Below are 19799 nucleotides of genomic sequence, written 5' to 3' on the forward strand. Positions count from 1 at the left end.
TATTATTACTCATGCATTAATATACCCGGGAACGAGACAAAGAAGCGACATAAAAATGCGAAATATTCGCCTGCAAATATGACTTGTCTAGGGCTTTTATTGTGAAAGGTAAGAAAGAAAGGAGTGGATCTGGTCTGCGCTGCGTTTGTCAAGGTTGAAAAGAGTAATCAAGTTTTGTGTCGGACGACAGAGCCTCAGAGTTGTTGTTTTATAATCTTTGTTCTGCACAACGTGACTGGTTGATGACTTTATTTGCGGTGCGAAAGCTCGGGAAAATCGCAGCGTAATATTCACGTTCTGTTTGAAAGTATTCGTGAAAAAAACCCACAAAAAAGTGTGTAAAGGCCTTAAATACTTTTAGGATTTTACTGTTGTAGTTGGTCAATATGTTCTCACTTCCAAGTCATCAAATATCGCCGCTTGGTCAGTCGCGTCAAACTATGACGCTCTACGAACCTCTCTAGTGTCAGTTTGCACGTGTCAAATTTCCATTTGTTGCCAATGTTTTTTTTCAAAGTAAAGCTCTGTGCGCACAGTAAAAATAACTTGGTTAGGTTTAGGAAAAGATCATGGTTTGGGTTTTAATAAGTATGTTAGATATGTACTTAAGTTCTTTACGTATGGCGATGTAAATTAAGTACGCAACACACTAACAACGGTCTTCTGGGTGAAATACCTGTGATTTTGGACCTAACCTCCTCCTTCACTCCTGCCATGACTACGGCCAAGTAGACGCGTAGGGCCACTGACCAAGCTGCTGTATTTGATGACTTGGGAATGAGTTGGTTGAGCTGGAGCTCATTTTGAACTATTAACTAATGAATATTTTAATTATGGATTATGCTGATTATTTTCTACGTTAATCGATTGATTGGTTTGTAAAAATAGTCAAAATAGTGACACCCCAAGAACATCTTCGATGTTAATGTTGAGGTTTGTTTTGTCTGAAAACCGCAATAATGTTATAATTTAATTCGAGGAAATCTTTTGCAGAGAGCTACTTTCTAACTACATCAAAGAAAGAAATAACCTCAGCGACGTTTCTAGCAGAGGACACGCAGGTTTCTATGAGTTTTTATTACATTTTGTGGATTCTTGTCTCAGCTCAGCCTCCTCTCTGACCTCTCCTCTGACACGTTCATCTCTGCTTTTCTTCAATATGATCCAACGACGGGCTGTGAATCAGTAAACGGCAGCGAGAGGCAAAAGGCCAGGGTAACAGGGTTGTATTATTTAGATTTGAAGAATAAACTTTTTAAACAAACAGTGTGACTGCGATGTGAATCACATGCATTATTAATATAAAGTAGTAGAAGTAGAATGAATCCAGATTTTCTTTCCATATGTGGCTGGATTTATATAAGATGAGGCAGACGGAGGACAGAGACACTCAGCAGGTCCAGATTGGAGGCAGAGACGCCCTCTGCTCTCCGTCTGACCTCTACGCCATAAACACACACACACTGTCTGTCTGTCACACACACACACACACACACACACACACACACACACACACACACACAATGAGTCATGTGTCATGTGCCAAGAGAGACAGTCGAACAACAGCAGCCACATCCAGACAAAGACCTTCATTTTTGTGCATTTAACACAAAGTCAAGAGGGAGAAACTGTGAATGAGAGTTTCATCCTGAAGGCCGTTACACACCGGGAAGGATAAACAATGAAATAAACAGGAAATAAACTGGGACACATTTAGAATGTTTACGTTTAAAACTGTGAAATAATCTAAATATTGTAGATTTGTGACATCACAAATGGACAGAAATCCTAACGGCTTGTTTCAAACGCACAGTTTCTGAATACGGGCTGTGTGTGTTTCTCCATGGATTGAGTGTTTTGATACTTTCACAGTATTTATATATCACTTAAACCTGCTTTATAATATAAAAGACATGGAAATCTCAATTTTTTTACAATATGGGACCTTTAATGTGACGTCACAGGTTCTGCTTAAAGGATGAAATTACAGTTTCAAACTGCTGAAATCGGATTTTTCCAGAGAAACCTACTTTCACAGTATTAATTTATTAAAACACGCAACTGTCCGCTCCCCTTAGACTACTCTAAACACACCTACACAGACACACTGATGGCCAGTTTGACACACATGCCTGCTTTCACACACTTAACAGCAACCTTTAGTGACTAATGTCCTGCTTCCGTGACCAAATGCTTTAGCTACACAGGTGTGGGAATCGTGACGGATTTATGTTCAGGTCAGCAAACTTTGAGGCAGCAGACATCGTGACGTGTTACAGTAGGAGAAGCACAGGTGTAAATAATAACATTAATGAGAGCTGAACTCCTTCATGCGTGCCGGCTCACTGTCTAGGACGCTTGAATAGCAGAAAATAAAACTGATTGTGTGACGTGAAAGGATCAAACTTGACGCCAAATCCACTGAGCAGTTATTAAATGACGATTAGTCATTGAAACACTGTAAAGAGGCAGAAAGTGACGGAAAGAAAGGAGGAGGAAAAATGTAACAGAAGAAGAAAGAAGGAAGATAAAAAGAATTCTCAAATAACAAATGTGTGTTCAAAGATAAATTAGCTATTCTGTCAAAATATATAATAAATGTTCAAACAATGCCAGCACTAAAACTATCTGCATAAGTCCTTTTTAAACAGGATTTTAAAATGTGCAAATGACCGTGCAGACGTGTGCATTTCTGTGTGTGTGTGTGTGTGTGTGTGTGTGTGTAGGCGTATTTGTGTAGGATTTTAAGCAATTAGGACAGGAAACAGAGGCGCTGTTGCTTTGGCTTCCCTGTGGAGTTAAGTTATGCACCGTCAACACACACACACGCACGCACGCACGCACGCGCGCGCGCACACACACACACACACACACACACACACACACACACACACACACACACACACACAAAGAGCGAATTCCCACACTGACCGACAACACGGTCTCAGCTGTGAAACATCACATACACACAAATACACACACTTAAAAACACACCCTGAACTTCCTCCTGACCCATTTCCCAAACACACAACACACCACCGCTCTGTTTCATCCCTCCATCCCTCCATCCCTCCATCCCTCCATCCTTCTCTCTCTCCTCTCTCTCTCTCTCCTCTGACCAGACCACTTCTGCTTTGTGTCACCACATCACAAACACGCACACACACACACGGTTAATCAGTTTGTTTATGAGGCCAAAGGCATGTTGGGTAAACTGTACTGTGTCTTTATGTAACGGTTTCAGGGGTCAGGAGGGTAATGAGTCTCCTGTAAGACCCACATTCTGGTGTTCATTTCAATAATGATACCACACAGATTTGGACTTTAGGTTTAACTGATGCTAATGTTGTTGTTTCTTTTAGGGCTGTCGACATTAACGCGTTAACGCAAATTAGTTTTAACGCCACTAATTTCTTTAGCGCATTAACGCAGCTTGCGATCTTTCGGAGGATGTAGCGAACTCAGATTTAAAGGTCCCATATTGTAAAAAGTGAGATTTTCAGGTCTTTTATATTATAAAGCAGGGTTAAGTGCCATATATAAATACTGTGAAACTATCAAACGGCTCAATATACGGAGAAATACACACAGCCTGTGTTCAGAAATTGTGCGTTTGAAACAAGCCGTAAGGATTTCTGTCCATTTGTGATGTCACAAATATACAATATTTAAACCATTACACGGTTTTAAATGTGTCCCAGTTTATTTCTTGTTGCAGTGTATGTGAATAACATCAGCTGACAGGAAGTAAACATGGACCCAAACTGTTGCCTAGCAACGCAATTCTGTTGCAATTCCATTGAAATGCACTAAAACGGAGCGTTTCAGACAGAGGGTGAATACATACTATATTTAGATAGACAGAATGAGGAAATTATGTTTTTTTTTTACATTACAGCATGTAAACATGTTCTATTAGAAACAAAAAATACAAGTATGAACCTAAAAATGAGCACGACATGGGACCTTTAAAGCTTGAGTGAAGATACTGGTGGGCATGTCTGTAAAGGGGAGACTCGTGGTTACCCATAGAACCCATTTTCATTCACATATCTTGAGGTCAGAGGTCAAGGGACCCCTTTGAAAATCACCATGCCAGTTTTTCCTCGCCAAGATATGAGCCAACTTTGGAGCGTTATTTAGCGTTCTTCCCTGGTTGGTACCAACGGATTCTTTATGTTTTCTAGTTTCATATGATGCCAGCATCTTGACGCTAGCTTTAAAACTGAGCTACAACCTCTGAAAAAATAAAGTTGGGCACTGTCGCCCTTATACAAATTAAATGGTTCCTTGCAGAGCTTTATATGTAATTATATGTCATCAACCTCTAAATTTTCCTTACATTACCAGAGTAGAATTTACAAAATATATAAGCTGCTGAGACTCACATTATATCGCATATAGTGCATAGTTGACAGTCCTGACTCGAGCCCCTCCTCATTACACCTTAATATATACTGGATATAGTTTGAATATTGTATCATATTATTCAATATTTCATTGAATATTGTATAAGCGTCTATTTGAATTCAGACGCAGTAATGCTGGGGGTGACGGATGGATAGAGAATAAATACATCAAGAATTAGACACGACGAAGCCGGAGAATGGAAACGCTGAGAGATGAATGGACGCAGATATAGAGGAGGTAAAGGAAGTGTGTATATCCATACTGACTGTCATGATTTGAATATATCCGATTCTCACAATGACAGGTTGATTGTGTTGCCCTTTACGGAGGTGTATTTGACCGCGTGTGTGTCGCTCATGGAAACTCGGCCTCGTCTGTAAATGTGCTGATGCACTTCTTCTTCTGGGAAAAAATAAAAAAAAGTCTGATCTCTGTCTCTTATCTGGCCTTCTTTATTATATCCCAGCATTCAGATGGGTACAGCGTGAGATGAGAGAATCAGTTTGTATTGAACATGGTTGAATGCAGCGCTGATGAAAGCTCATGCTGATAATAGCTTTTTCATTATGTCCTTAGCCGGGCTTGGCATTTCATTTTCTGTTGCAGACTTCTGATTCTCGCTGCCGCTGCTCTGGATGTGTGCCAGCGTCTTTTCACTGGAGTTCGATTGTGTGTTTGGGAATATTATTTTCTGTATTGCATTTCTGCTCGATTAAAGCTTCGTGGAGAGAGACGCGGGGGAGTGCGAGGGATTTTATTCACCCCTAAAAATAGACGTCTGCGATTAAGAAAAATCAAACTGAAGCAGCTGAAATTTTACCCTGTAACCCCCGTGGCTTTTTAGATTTCATGTAATTGATATACGACCGTGATCAGCCATGATTTCACAGCAATGTTTCCACCTAATGGTGGTTATTAAGTAGTTAGCGGGCAGATCTATGTCAGAGGAAGTTTGATAATGGAGATTTTGAGGAGGCGTATGGTGAGACTCAATCATTTTTAGCCATGCTAGCTGTCTGGCTGTAAGGATAGTAGTGCCGGTTAGCTTTCATAAACAACATCAAGAGTTCAAACAGTAATTCAAATAATCGATTAGCCTATGTAGGGCTGCATCTAACAATTATTTTCATGATCAATTAATCTGCCGATTATTTTCTACATTAAATCGATGAATCGTTTGCTCTATAAAATGTCAGAAAATAGTGAAAAACATCCCAAAATCCAATGTGATGTCTTCAAATATCTTGTTTTGTCAGTCTAAAACTCGAAGATATTTAGTTTAATATTATATAAAACAGAGGAAAGCAGGAAATATCAATATTTGAGAGGCTGAAATCAGCATTTTCTGCCATTTTTGCATGCAAAATCACTTTAACGATTAATCCATTATCAAAATAGTCGGCAATAGTTGATTGACAGGAAATGAATTGGCAACTGTTTTGATAATTGATTAAATTACTTTTTATGCCAATTTCTTTGTACGTAATTTGCCAGTGTAGTGCTGGATAACGTTGCAATGCATTGCTGCATAAGTTGAGAAGAAGTCCAACTTATTTGCTGGACGACCCTACTGGATCCTCTACAGTACGTTGGCTTCTCCACCTCATTGAAGTGAATGAGGAGGCTGCATGCTAGTGTTGATCTGAAACGCAGCCTTAGACTAGAATGAAATCCATTTGTTGCATGGGGCAATTGAGGATAAGATACAGAGCCAAGTGATTCATCCCCAAGGAGAGATTTCGTTTTGTTGCCTCTCCCTGTGCTTTTGTCAAGGAATTCTGGGAAAGTCGTAAGAGTTTGGGATGCTCAGTTCGACAAGGAAATATGGAAAATTCTCTTAGGTCATACTTGGAGATATTCTCAGACTAGTTTGACACATTAAAGAACATTTTTACTCGCTGAAGTCATTGAAGCTCTCTGACTCAGTAATGGACAGCCATGGAAGAATTGAGAATTGAGAAAGAATAAATTGAGGCCACAGTGTGTCAGCCCAGTTCTCACACGCCCTCTGGTTGCATCAGATTGGAAGTCGTGGGATTTTGTTTACATGGTAAACACCTCATACTTGTGATGCCCCTGTGGGAGACGGGTTTGATGAGACTCCTCTTCTTCCCTGAGAAAGGTCACTCATGTTGAGTAGAACCAGATGTTTTTACCATCCACCTATCCACCATACTGTTCTGCAGCAGTTGTGTCTGATAGGGGGTTTTTAAAGGCTGGTAGAAATATTTTGGGAATTTTTGCAATCATTTCCTCAGTAATTTCTCAACAATATTATTCTACTGTTGGTGGGAAAGCTACCAAAACTTCACTTAAGTGACAGTAGACCATTAGTATAAATCACACTGGGGCATTACTGTGGTTTTAAACTTATGTTTGCTTCTTAAATGTTTTGTTTTCACACACATTGTTTTGGATCAAGCTTATAGCTAAATGTCTGGACTGAATCTAGTGGTGAAACTTAATTAATTGATCAGTAGACTGACAATGAATTAACTGCCCTTCACTTAAAGGCCCTTAAAGTCACACCAGAAAGTGGCACGGCGAAAGTCATCCGCGCGTCCGAGCTGTCATTATCTGTCGCTGCTCTATAAATAGAAGCTGACAGAAGCAAAGGGGTGATATATCATAAAACTAAAGTTAGTTAATGATATCGATCCTTATGAATTAGCAGGACCTTGACAGCTCGCCACCCATTACAGTCACTGATCTGTTTTTTGTGTGAGCGCCTACACCTGTCAGCAGTTAAAAAAAATGGAAATCTTTGGAGGCCAATGTTCAATTTACAAACGGATGGGTAACGTTACCGGACCTTCAGATCTACAAGTCAAACGCCAACTACTCAATCATCTGGACAAAGATAAGCCAGCTAACCCTAACCCCAAAACGTTGGCTAATACTGCGTAATTAATCTACCTTATCTTACAAAATGAAACCCATAACGTTAGCCTACCTTTGTCTCTGACTGTATGCTATATATATTACATTTAGTGTTTTGATTCCTATTCAATGTGTACGGTTTTGTGTTAGTTCAGCAGTTCTTTTGACACTTGCACTAAACAGCCAGGAGATGGTACTCTTACCCTCCAAAAATGGGCAACTTGCCATCGATGACGTCACATTCCCGTTCCTTATTTTGGACTCTACGGCTCTCCGTTTGCTTTTGGTCAATGGCGCAATTCACAGTCCTAAGTAGGCTTCACCAAAAGTTTAATTTGACGGAAAATATTTGCACGGATTTACTTCGTATATCTGCAAGAAAATCCACTGTTGTTGCAAATATTGAAACTGACTTTGAAACTTCTCGTTAGTCATTTATCAGGCAAAAATGCCAAATATTTGCAGTCTCCAGCTTGTTAAATGTGAGGTTTTGCTGCTTTTTGGTTTTAAATTATTACAAACTGAAAAAAAATTGGGGTTTATAGTATGTTGGTTGGGAATATTGTAAGCAATTTAAAGATGCCACCTTGTGCTCTTGGGAGATGTGCGAGGCTATTTTTTTTGCAAGCCGTCAGACTCTTAAATGGACGACAGGACTGGGGAGTGTGGTTGTATTTGGCGTCTCCCAGTTATGAATGTGTGGAATTAAGTGAATGTGGAGCCAGGTGGGTGTTCATTCAACCTCCTCTGGGGAAATAAAAGAATATCACCACACCTGTTGCCAGATAATGTTACATCATAAATCCTCAGAAATGGGTTTTCATATATATAGAAAGGATTGGAAGTGGAGGGAGGTGAGATATTGTGGGAAGAGAGGGAAGTAAAGAGCAGGAAGATAGAAGTTATATAAGTTTCTTTCTTTAATGCTCTCATATATTGGTTTTAGATTTGTCTTTTCCCTCCTCTACCTCTCTGTAAACAAAGAAATTCTTCCTCCAACATGGATCCGTTTAGTTTCCACTTCATTTCAGAGCTGGTCGGTCTCGGTGGCCTTGATCAGCATACTGATAGAGGCAGATTCAACATTTCCTGTCAGACTGTTAAACAAACTGCTGCAGCTCTGTTCAACTCCCTCCATTTAATCTCTCCTCTCCTTCCTTCCTACCTCATTTCATCTCCTCTTCATTCCACAAACCTTCAAAGGGGGAGTATTTTCTCATTTATGTGACAAATTGTCTGTATATTAATGACATTTTAACCAAAAGTTGTTTAATTACTTAACCTCCTTTGCGACAAGCAAGTTACCTTGCGTTGGAAAAAAAAATGTGTGGACTGTGAAAACAACAGTGCTCCCGACCACTCGTTGAATTTTCTCTCACCAAAGAGAAGAGCAATAATAAGAAAACATTGGTGCTAGATGAAACACCATCACCATGCTGATATGTAGCCGTCCACAGTCAGTCATTCTCACCAGCACACAATCACTCCTGCAGGGAAACTTTGCAGCACATAGGAAATTGAAATTGAGTTTAGTTAATTAAGGCCAGTACAAACATGAAAGCTCTGTGGTAGAATAAAGAGATATTGGATGTTATACAACATCCGGTGGATGTGAGTGAAGACACATGTGTTGTATCTCAGTGTTGAACATGTTTTGTATTTGAGGATTGTCTTATTTTCCATTTTGGTGTTTGTGACATAATAATAAATTTGTGGTTTATTTTAGATTACACTGGCCTGATACACAAAGTGAGACTTTTCTGGAGCAGGAGAGGAACTGTTGACAGTAATACTGACAGTCCCCGTCTTCTCTAGTGTGCAGTAAATGTACAAGTGGAGTTCACATATTTTGAACCGGCCTTTACAGCTGCAGCTCCCCTCTGAGACACACAAACACCCACACAGAAATAAAGATGCAAACACACTGAACTTCCTTCTGCAAAATAAACTAGAGTTTTCCTGTACGCCTCCCACAGGAAAGTGGGAGAACGTGTCTGGCGCACCAAAGGTTTAAAAACGTTGTCTCAAAACTTGTTTCTCAGTCAAATAAAGAAACGAGATATGAAGATATATACAGTAGAAGTGCAACTTGTGTTTAATATTAATGGGATTTATTTAAGTGGCTGTCCATTTATTGAATGCTTGTTAAGTAATTGTTTAGTCTATAAAATGTCACCACTACACAAATAATAACACATATCCATTAAAACCGACCACAGTGCAACATTTTATCATAATTTAGCCGTAAACATACATACATACATACATAACAGTATTTTTTATTAGTAGGTTTGCGATTTTAACATGATCCTAAAAGCTACATTCCTATTAAATTCATCTGCTAATTGTGAACTGCTCAGGAAGCGATCTTCTTGAGTACAATATCATGAACATCTGTCCAATATGAGACTAAAAACAACCCTTTGGGATTTTGTTTGTCACTGAAGTGTACAGATTTCTTGGTTTAAAGCATCCAGTCTTCAAGTCAAGACAGTTGGGGGTAACTGAGCTTTGAATGTAGGTATAACAGGGTGTCATCTGCATAGAATCGGAAGTTAAAGTTAACATTATGTCGATAAATAATAATAATGAAGTATGCTGAATCGTAAAAATATATTGGTTGAAAAACTTTTCAAGCTTTTTCCGGAGCTTTCCACCACCACATCTCACAGTCAATGATATGTGCCAATTATGATTTAAATGAGTAACTATCTGATCTAAGAAAAAGTAAACAAGATTACAAATGTAACCAAACATTCAGTGCCAGTTTTCAGCACTTTTGTATATACCAAAAAGGTTTAATTTTCAGCCCAAACTGTGAACAGAGCTCCTCCAGTTCACAGTAAACCAGCTGACTGGAGACTTTCCAGTTCAAATTGTTTACACTTACTGCAGGAAACAGCAGATCTGATAAGGTTGTTAAATACACGCTGTTAAATATTAATTTCCAGCCTGCGATTGTACTAAACATTAACAGCACAATTCCATAATGCTTTATTATTATGTCTGAACTACTTCCTGTATCAGCTGTGTTATCAGACCTGCCTTCCTGTGTGCTCTTTATCAACCTGACAGCCTCCCGTGTGTCTACACTCACACACAAACTGCAAGGCTTCACACTAGAGAAATAACGTGGGTTTATGTGTGTTATAAAAGGCCAAATAATTAGGTAACAGCTCTGCATTGCTATGTGTTGACACAGCAACTCCAGTTTAATGAACTGGTTTTATGGGAATTTTATATGACAAAGCCTATAGTAAGAAAAGCAGGAGGCCTTTGTCTGAGTGGAGGAATTTAACGATAAAACAGCACAACATACTAACTGCCCCATGAGGCTAAAATACTCATTACACAACAGAAAAGTGACTAGAAAAAAGTTGTTGGATGGATGAAAAATAGAGACGTCTTGGGGCAAATAAAACACATAAAGTTTGATGCCAGAAAAAGGGCTGTGGTTTACCAAAATCAAAAGTTTTTATCCTCTGTGTACAGCGGCAATCATATGTGTTTTAAGACAGTGGTTCCCAGTACCAGGCCTCTGCAAATTTACTACGACTAAGAAACAAAACAATTCTCTGAAAAGCTGAATAATAATAATAAACTTTGTGCAATTCGTTTGGTAATAATCTTCAATTTGTCATGTTCTCTGTGTGCTGTGTCTTCATCACTGTCTGTCAAGCCCACAACAACGGGATACTGATAAATTATGTGTTGTAATATACAAACATTTGACTTTTATTATTTCAAAATTTGTTAACATTTGGCATGATATATCAAAAACTGAAAGTACAGCTAAGACAAATTTAATGGTACATGTTTTATGTGTTCCAAATGTACCTTAAAGCGAGATTTGTCAAGTATTTAATACTGTTATCGCCATGGGAGTGGACAAATATGCTTCTTTATGCAAATGTATTCATATATTTATTATTGGAGATCAATCAACACAAAACAATGACAAATATTGTCCTGAAAATGGCCATGACAGTTTTTCCCTCGCCAAAATTTAGCGCAAGTTTGGAGTGTCATTTAACCTCCTTCACGACAAGCTAGTATGACATGGTTGGTACCAATGGATTCATTAGGTTTACTAGTTTCATATGAGTTGCGTTAAAGAAATTAGAGGCGTTAAAACGAATTTACGTTACACATCATTATCGTGTTAACTTTGACAGCCCTAAAATATATGTTTGAGGTAATTTAGAGGTAAGATCATCATTACATAGTTTGAGTTTGTCTACCTACATACCATATACCTACATATCTTTGTCACAAAAAACTTGTATCCATAAATAATAATGGGAAATTAAATTGATTAATTAATAAATAAAAAAGTTCAACTCTGAAATAACAATATCATTTGCCTCAAAAATCGACCAGGAAACTGAAAGCAGATTATCCCTTGAAGGACACATTATTTTTGAAAAGCAAGATTGGAGAAAAGGCAAAGACAGTCGAGTGGACTAAAGTAGAGTAAAGTGAAACTTTGCAGATTTTCAACCGGCTTTGTATCGCTGTAATGTGGGTTCATTTGCACATACCAGCCACATCGCAACGAAACAAAGCAGGTTGAACATCAGCAAAGTTTCCCTTGAACTCTTGTTCCTCTCTTACCTGTTCAGTGTTCAGGCCTGTTGATCTCGGATGACATGAACCACCTCTATCTCCTCTCTCCTCTCCTCTCCTACACAAAACACAACAGTAACATTCATCATTTAACGGTTTGGTTACATTTAAATTTATTCTGATTTCATGCAAACAAAGAAATCCATTATTTAAACTTCCTCTTAACAGGGGACCTTCAGTAATTTTCATAAGATTTACATCTTCAAACTGCACAAAGATCTTTTTTAATACGGAGGGAAAGCATATATGCACATTCAGGGCTGACGAGGAGAACAGTTTGAACATTAAAAACTGCTGCTGGGTGAAAATCCCCCTCAGTGCATTAGTTAAATCTGAGAATCCTCCCATGGGGTTTTCTAAGTGTTTCATCAGCCTGAGCGGTCAATTAGAGTTAAAACATGTAAAAGAACAAACATTTGAAGCCACGAGGTACAAACTGCCATTTGAAGGAAGGTTAATTATGCAGAGAAACAGCTAAAAACTGAGGAAGTGAACTTTAGAGGAGACGACGCCCACACACTGCTAAAAACTAGGACACACACACATACACACACACGCACACACACATAGATGCTAATTACACTTAATGGAGGAAACACTAAGCTTTCAACTTTTTTCTATGACTCAGCCTAATAAGACTTTAGTGGTCCATGTAATCTTAGACCAGACTAATCAACCACCTACACTGCCAATCATCCATGAGTCAGAACACTTAACTCCTCAATCTGGCAGGACGATCAACCGCAGATTATCACGGTTACTATTGATTAAACTGAATTTAATCCAAGTTCTTCTTATGTAGGAACTAATTTCTATCAAGCATCATTAATTATACTGTTAATTCAAAGTCAACAGCAAACACTAAAAAACATTAAGGAACAACGGACTAGAGTTTGGCAAGATGCAGCTGATCGAAGACTCGATCTGGCATCATTGGTTCCTGCTTTATTTAGGGCTGTCAATCGATTAAAATATGTAATAGCAATAAATCGCATGATTGCCCATAGTTAATTGCGATTAATCGCAAATTAATCACACATTTTTTTTATCTGTTCAAAATGTACCTTAAAGGGAGATTTGTCAAGTATTTAATACTCTCATCAACATGGGAGTGGACAAATATGCTGCTTTATGCAAATGTATGTACATATTTATTATTGGAAATCAATTAACAACAAAAAAACAATTACAAACTTTGCGACACGTATGTATGAGCCCACTATAACAAAAGAAATATCGCAAGTTGCGTTAAAGAATCTAGTGACGTTAAAACAAATTTGCGTTAACGCATTATCACGTTAACTTTGACAGCCCTAGTTTTAATTGATTAACAAATTTTGGAGACATTCTGCTAACAACACCCGCTTTGAATGTTAACAGCTGACTGAATTGGCGTCATCAGTGGTTATCAGTCTCATAGATATGGGTTAGAGGGGGCCTGCTACAGCTACTTGTAGGTTCAGAAGGCTGTTATCTTTTATTCACATGGCTGTTCACCGATGTGAATACAAGAAGATGACGCAGAACTCAACGTACTATAAAGAGTGACTTATTTTACCTTACTTTTGTTACGTAACTTACATACTTCACTAAGTTACGTAAGAAGCGTACTTATTTTAACACAAATCACAATCTTTTCGTAAACCTAAAGTTGTTTAAGGGCCGAACTTTGGCCCATCTGAAGCAATACAATGGTCGTGATAACCACTGATATCGAACATTCAATCTGCTGATAACATTCAAAATGGGTGCTTATAACCAGACAAACACCAAACTGGACAAAAAATGTAACATCCTTTGCAAAAGTAATGAGGTATTTCTCACAGGAAATTGGTTGGCGGAGGTGTTAATTTCAAGCTGGAGGTTATCGAACTAACTTCATCCTGTTGTTTGACCTGCAGAAGCAGCGGTGAGTTTTATTTCCTCACACATCTCGACCTGATTGAGCCGTTTGTTTTGCTTTGTCTTTCATCCAGACAGGGTGATGTGCTGCTCTAATGAATGACCACAAAGCAAAAGTAAGATGTGATCAATCAATCATCTCATCTACTGAGCTGAATCAGATTAGTTTAGCTGCAAGATGATAGTTCAAACAGTCGTCTCACTCATTAAACACGCGGGCGTTACTCCGTGAAGCAGAATTTAAATATATTCCTTTTTCATTTGTTGGTTCTTCTTTGTGTATCTCTCATCAGTCACCTTCCCAGAACATTTTGTTCCTCGTACAAAGTCGAGTTAGAAAGGAAAGAAGGGACAGTTGGAAGGATTTTAACACGTTGGCTCTTTAATTAACTGGATATTATGCATCCATCCATCCAACCATCTGCCGATCGATGCTGCATCTATCCAGCGGTGAATACAACCTTCTGTATCGCAGCACAGAGTGTCCTTGATTTAATAAACTCTCCAGTATTCAAGAGCAGAGGCTCTTCATGTTTCTATACCTCATTAGTGGATCACTGAAATTTCATTTGTAAAGTAAGAGTTGTGCATTTCTCCATAGAGTCAAAGAGACCCGTACTGTAGGGGAAAGACTCAAGTTTTTAATTTAGAAATGAATCAATTTGGTCACTGTGACAGTAATTTCTCTCCTTTATTAAATAGTCTATAACGTAGGACGGGATGACAGGATGATTAGGTCTTTGAGATCTTTATGGTCATGGTTTCATGTAATGGACCATGAACTTTGTCTCCTCCACATCTTCAACGACCGTTTAGAGATTGTGCCAGAGATTTGTAACCTCAGAGAAGAGCTTGAGGTGTTTGCATACTTTTCTTTTGGCACAGATTTAACGATTTTATGCTTATATCGCCTGTAAAAGATAGTTGACAATAGACAGCAATAGGTAAAGGGAAACAGGGTGGTGTGCTAAAAGCTCCAAACAAATTTGAGGATATTTTAGACCTTTTTAATGCCTCCAAAAAGAAGTTTATTTTCTTACTGTCCATCAGTCTAAATGACAGTATCCAAATGTGCAAAACACGCAACCGCTAACAAAACATCTGTTGAAATTACACCATAAAAAAGCAGCAAAATAGCATTTTACTTTTTCAAGCTTTTTAAAATATTGTCCAGAGTATCAGTGTTTGTCTACAAATAGGGTGACGATTACCCCTCTCTCATGAAGAAACAACACCAACACCAAGCTGTTATGGTATTCATCACTTCATATGTGATATACTGATGTTTTTTCTTAACACGTCCATTTTTGTCTCCTTTAAAAGTGTTTGAACAAGATTTAACTCTTGAGCGGCAAGCAAACAAGAACTCCCAACATTTTTCCAAAGAGTCCGGTAGATTTTAGGGTTGGTTGTTAGTTAGGGTGTGTTTAGTACACCGACCGTTGGGTTTGGGTGTGGTCAGAGTTGCATAATAATAACTGCAATAAAAACGTGAATGTTTTAACCAGACGAGGTCAGTGGAACAATGCATTTCAGCTCAGTGTTACTCTCCATTAGAACCACTCCCAATTGGGAAAGACCTCTTGGCTTGAAGTGTGAATGCAATCGGCAGAAGTAAAAAGCTATCGTTAGGTTGTAAAAGAACTGCACCACGGTGGCATGAGCACGAGTATACACAACGAGGCTGTAAAGGATGACGAATCGGCGTGATGACATTTAGTAGTCTCATTTAGCCACTTGTTGGCAACCGCCCTTTTTTAAGACACGTAAAGGCTTCAAAGTTCACGAGTTGGGTGTTTACGGACATATTTTATATCTTAGATCACAACGTTAAAATCTCTTCAGCTTGTGTTAACCACAGACCTTATTTCAAGCATCTAACTAAAAACCCGTTGACTTCCAGACGGGTTTTTGGACTCATGCCTGCAGCACTCCAGTGATGTAGAAGTGTACTCATGGTGCGGCCGGTGCGCTATGACGTCACAGTTGGGTGTGGCCACAGTTTGAACAAGAAGAGGTCAGTGAAATGGACACCTTCCAGCTCGGTGTTAAGTTACTCCAGCAAAACGCTGGTATTCAGAAAAGCCCTGGTGGCTGTAAATCCAATAAAAGAAGGAGTTAACGCCTGCATTCTTGGCATTCCCCCTCCTCGGTAATATCGACGCAAGTATCAAATGACTGTTGCTGAGAAGAGAAGAAGTATGAGAGTGTTAAGAAATGGGAGTGAAGTAAACATGTAGAGCTGAAGGAGAAACATAATACACAGCGTGGAGAGGAAAAAAAGAAGCAGGAGGAGGATGAAGAGGGAAAAGATTTAGGTTCAACAAACTGAAACCTTCATATATACTGTAAACACACACACACACACCTCTGCTGCTGTATGACAGATGGAGAACGAGCGCTGAATGCTGTGATGTGATTTGCAGGTTGATGTGTTTTTTGCCGGCGGAGTATTTCATGATAGTTTATTACACTTTGAGTCTTTTAAAGCGCACACACACACACACACACACACACACACACTGGTAGAGAGGGAGGAGAGGAGCCTTGTAAATCAGTTTTGCTGGCTGCTTCTTATCTGAGAAATGCCAGCTATGAGAGCGGGGCGGTACAGCGAGCTGAAAGCTGTGCAGCTGAGCTTCCACTCTCCCCTTTAATGACTCGCGTGGCGCCGCCGCCTCATTGAACAGCAGCGAGGAGGCGAGCGGCTGCCAGGTTGAGGTAAGAGCAGCATCATAATGTGCAATTAATGATGAAACGTTATGAAACAACACTGTACGCTTAGCTAATGTTTGAACATGGATCACGCTGCTGCTAAACTGGTTAGACTGGTTATAAAAAATAATACCAGTGTCGGTATGTGGTCTAACACTCACTCACTGAGCACTCTTATTTTATTCCAATGCAGCATTTTCATCTGTTTCCCCTTAAAAGATGCATGATACGTTGCCTTCCAAATACCAGGCCACAAATTGCTCTTTTTTTTCCATGAGGTTTGGCACGGCTCAATATAAATCTAGCAGGTGACAGACGTCCTTTTTTAAAGTAAGCTGTGCAATGGATGATGGACAGTTTCTTTTCTGCTCAAATGTCAGCATTGAACTCTTTTGGCACCAACTTGGATGAATATCTTCCTCGCTGAGCTGTCACTGCGCTGGATTTTTTAAGTGGGAAAATCATGGCAGCGGTTTTTGGAAACTGTCCAATTTCTCCACCAAAAATAACACAATTTGATGCAAAGGAATACAGCATATTATGTAGTTATTTCACATGTATAACTAGGGTTAGGTCCCGGTGCTATGATGATATATACTGGACGTCTTGGAACCCAACAATATGATCGTTTTTCAATACATTTCTTTGTGGAAAATAAGTATGTTATTGTTTTTTAATCTAACAAAATGAGACAGAATCCTCAAACGCGTGTTGAATATTGCTTTTACACAAGAAATTAAACTTCAAATGTGAGTATTCTCTGTTTTATATCAATGTAAATGTGTGTTATCTTTGGGTTTTGGACTGTTGGGTGAAACAGGAAGCCATGTAAAGATGTGCAATTTGCATTTTTTCTGACATTGACTTGATGTTGATGTTCACTCTCATCTCCGTGGGCAAATGGGCCAATGCTACAACTGTAGAGCACCCATATACTGACATTTATGTTAAATGCATTCAAACGGCCCAGATGGAGCTGACCATGGATGTCTATAAAGAGAACGGAGCTGATCGGAGAGCTAGAGATGGACTTGGAGAAGTTAGAGGAAGTATACACGAGGGACTACGTCCGGTTTTCAAAATAAGGTGTAAAGGGAACTGTATATACAAAAATACATATATGGAAATAAGATTGATTGGATTCTATTCACCAGAAGTATAAAACATTACATGTCCCTTATAAATTAAAAAGAAAATACCACTAATTTGTGAGGGAAATGTGTTTATTCTTTGATTTACGGGTTGCTGGAAAAAAAATTAATAAATAATGCCTGTTAATGACTGATATATTTGATTTCAGGACATCTCTGACTACATACATGCTGAAAATCAAACATTTTTGCTGTATTAATTTAGATATTTTTCAAATTAAAAGTCCCTAGAAGTGTATGATTCAACTTTTTCCCATGGTCTAGTGTTAAAAAAATTAACAAAAATCACAATAAATTGCGATATCGGAGCCCAAGTATCGTGATAGTATTGAATCGGGAGATAGGTGAATTGTCCCAGCCCTACTAATTTCTGGTATTGAGACTTCTTCAGACTCCTGCAGCGTAATCCACTCATCCACTGTTAAAATATGTATGTTCAGTTTGTTCCAAACCCTCCACAACATGGTGAAATACACTACAGTACTCCTCACACCAGCAAAGGTCCACAAGCAGTTTCATATTTGGTGATTTACTGCAGGTGTTTTGTAACTTGTGCTCGGAAGATTTAGAGTATTCCTTTAAACGCAAACTATCAGCTACTGACAGTGTTAAAATTAAAAAACAACAATCTGTTATTATAAGTCTTTAGAAGCCTTTCTGCTCGCCGACGTTTCTAAAAGGATCAAGCTTATCTTAAACACATTATGCAGAAATGTTGCTGTAAGAAAAAGAGAAACAGACACTCTGAGGCTGTAATAATCGGTGTTTTTGAATTGAGGATTAATTAACGACGGTGGTAATTTATTTTTCTTTGAGCCAAATATGTTGTGTTTCATAATTAAAAGGCTTTTTTATTCCCCCAAAAATCAATCTTAAACTCCAGTCCTCTATATCTGGTCTATGCTCGCTGGGGTTTCTCTGTGAATCTCTCCTTCACAGCCTCAGACTGTGTGGTTAATCCACTGTGACACACACACACACACACACACACACACACACACACACACTGGCACAGACACACACACCGACACACACACAGGTCTGTGCCTGTAGTGGAAGCCTTGCAGACATGGGATTTCCTTTCACATCCAATTTAGACCAAAGAAACTTGGTGAGAAGAGCATGAAGAAGATAAGCTGCACAAACACACACAAACACACACATATATATACAGTACACACACACACACGCACAAACATCTGTGTCAATATCATACCAGCATCACACACACACACATCAATAGCCCGAACACAATGTTAACGTGATATAACATGCAGCTTATAAACCTCCCAAAGAGACATCGACTGTACGCAACAAAAAAGGCCACCCTCTACCCACCAACACACACACATACAGTGTACACACACGCACACACACTGTAGGAGTGTGTACAGTAGACAGAAATGTGTTGGGACGTAATTACAATGCGGAGTCTGAACAGCATCCGATTGAGATCCAGAGGTTTTATGGCGAGTCTTTGAAGAGCTCTGAGAGCAGCAGCTCATCCTGGTACAACAAAACCACAATGCACATACACACACACACACACACACACACACACACACACACACACACACATGAACACACACATTCATTAACAACATACAAACAGCAGCAGAGATTGAAGCCAAATGCTTCTTTTTGGTTGCAACACAACTAGTTTCTAGCGTCAGAATGCAAAAATTTGATTTCATTACGAACATGACAGTCAGCTGTTATGTGATGTGACATTACTGACAATTAAATTCTGCATACTCAGATACTCCAACCTGATCTCATGGGAAGGTGTATAAATTACAAGCACATTCTGCGTTTTTCTCAGTTAAAAATGTACCTTAAAGGGAGATATGTCAAGTATTTAATACTCTTATCAACATGGGAGTGGGCAAATATGCTGCTTTATGCAAATGTATGTATATATGTATTATTGGAAATCAATTAACAACACAAAACAATGATACATATTGTCCAGAAACCCTCACAGGTACTGCATTTAGCATAGAAAATATGCTCAAATCATAACATGGCAAACTGCAGCCCAACAGGCAACAACAGCTGTCAGTGTGTCAGTGTGCTGAAGGACGCTGCAAGGTGTCCATGAAGAAATGGAAAATA

At 38.9% G+C, this 19799-nt stretch overlaps 1 protein-coding gene across 1 annotated transcript in view; it reads right to left on the reverse strand.

Moving 5' to 3' along the window:
- plxnb2a (plexin b2a) overlaps positions 1-19799 on the reverse strand; it is a 147069-nt gene that overhangs the window by 92766 nt on the left and 34504 nt on the right. Inside the window, exon 2 of the mRNA XM_037761177.1 lies at positions 11905-11974. The gene's annotated coding sequence lies outside the window, so the exon portion shown is untranslated. The remainder of the gene's footprint in view (positions 1-11904; positions 11975-19799) is intronic.

Source organism: Sebastes umbrosus, chromosome 23, assembly GCF_015220745.1.
Source record: "Sebastes umbrosus isolate fSebUmb1 chromosome 23, fSebUmb1.pri, whole genome shotgun sequence".
In the NCBI taxonomy this organism is placed as follows: domain Eukaryota; kingdom Metazoa; phylum Chordata; class Actinopteri; order Perciformes; family Sebastidae; genus Sebastes; species Sebastes umbrosus.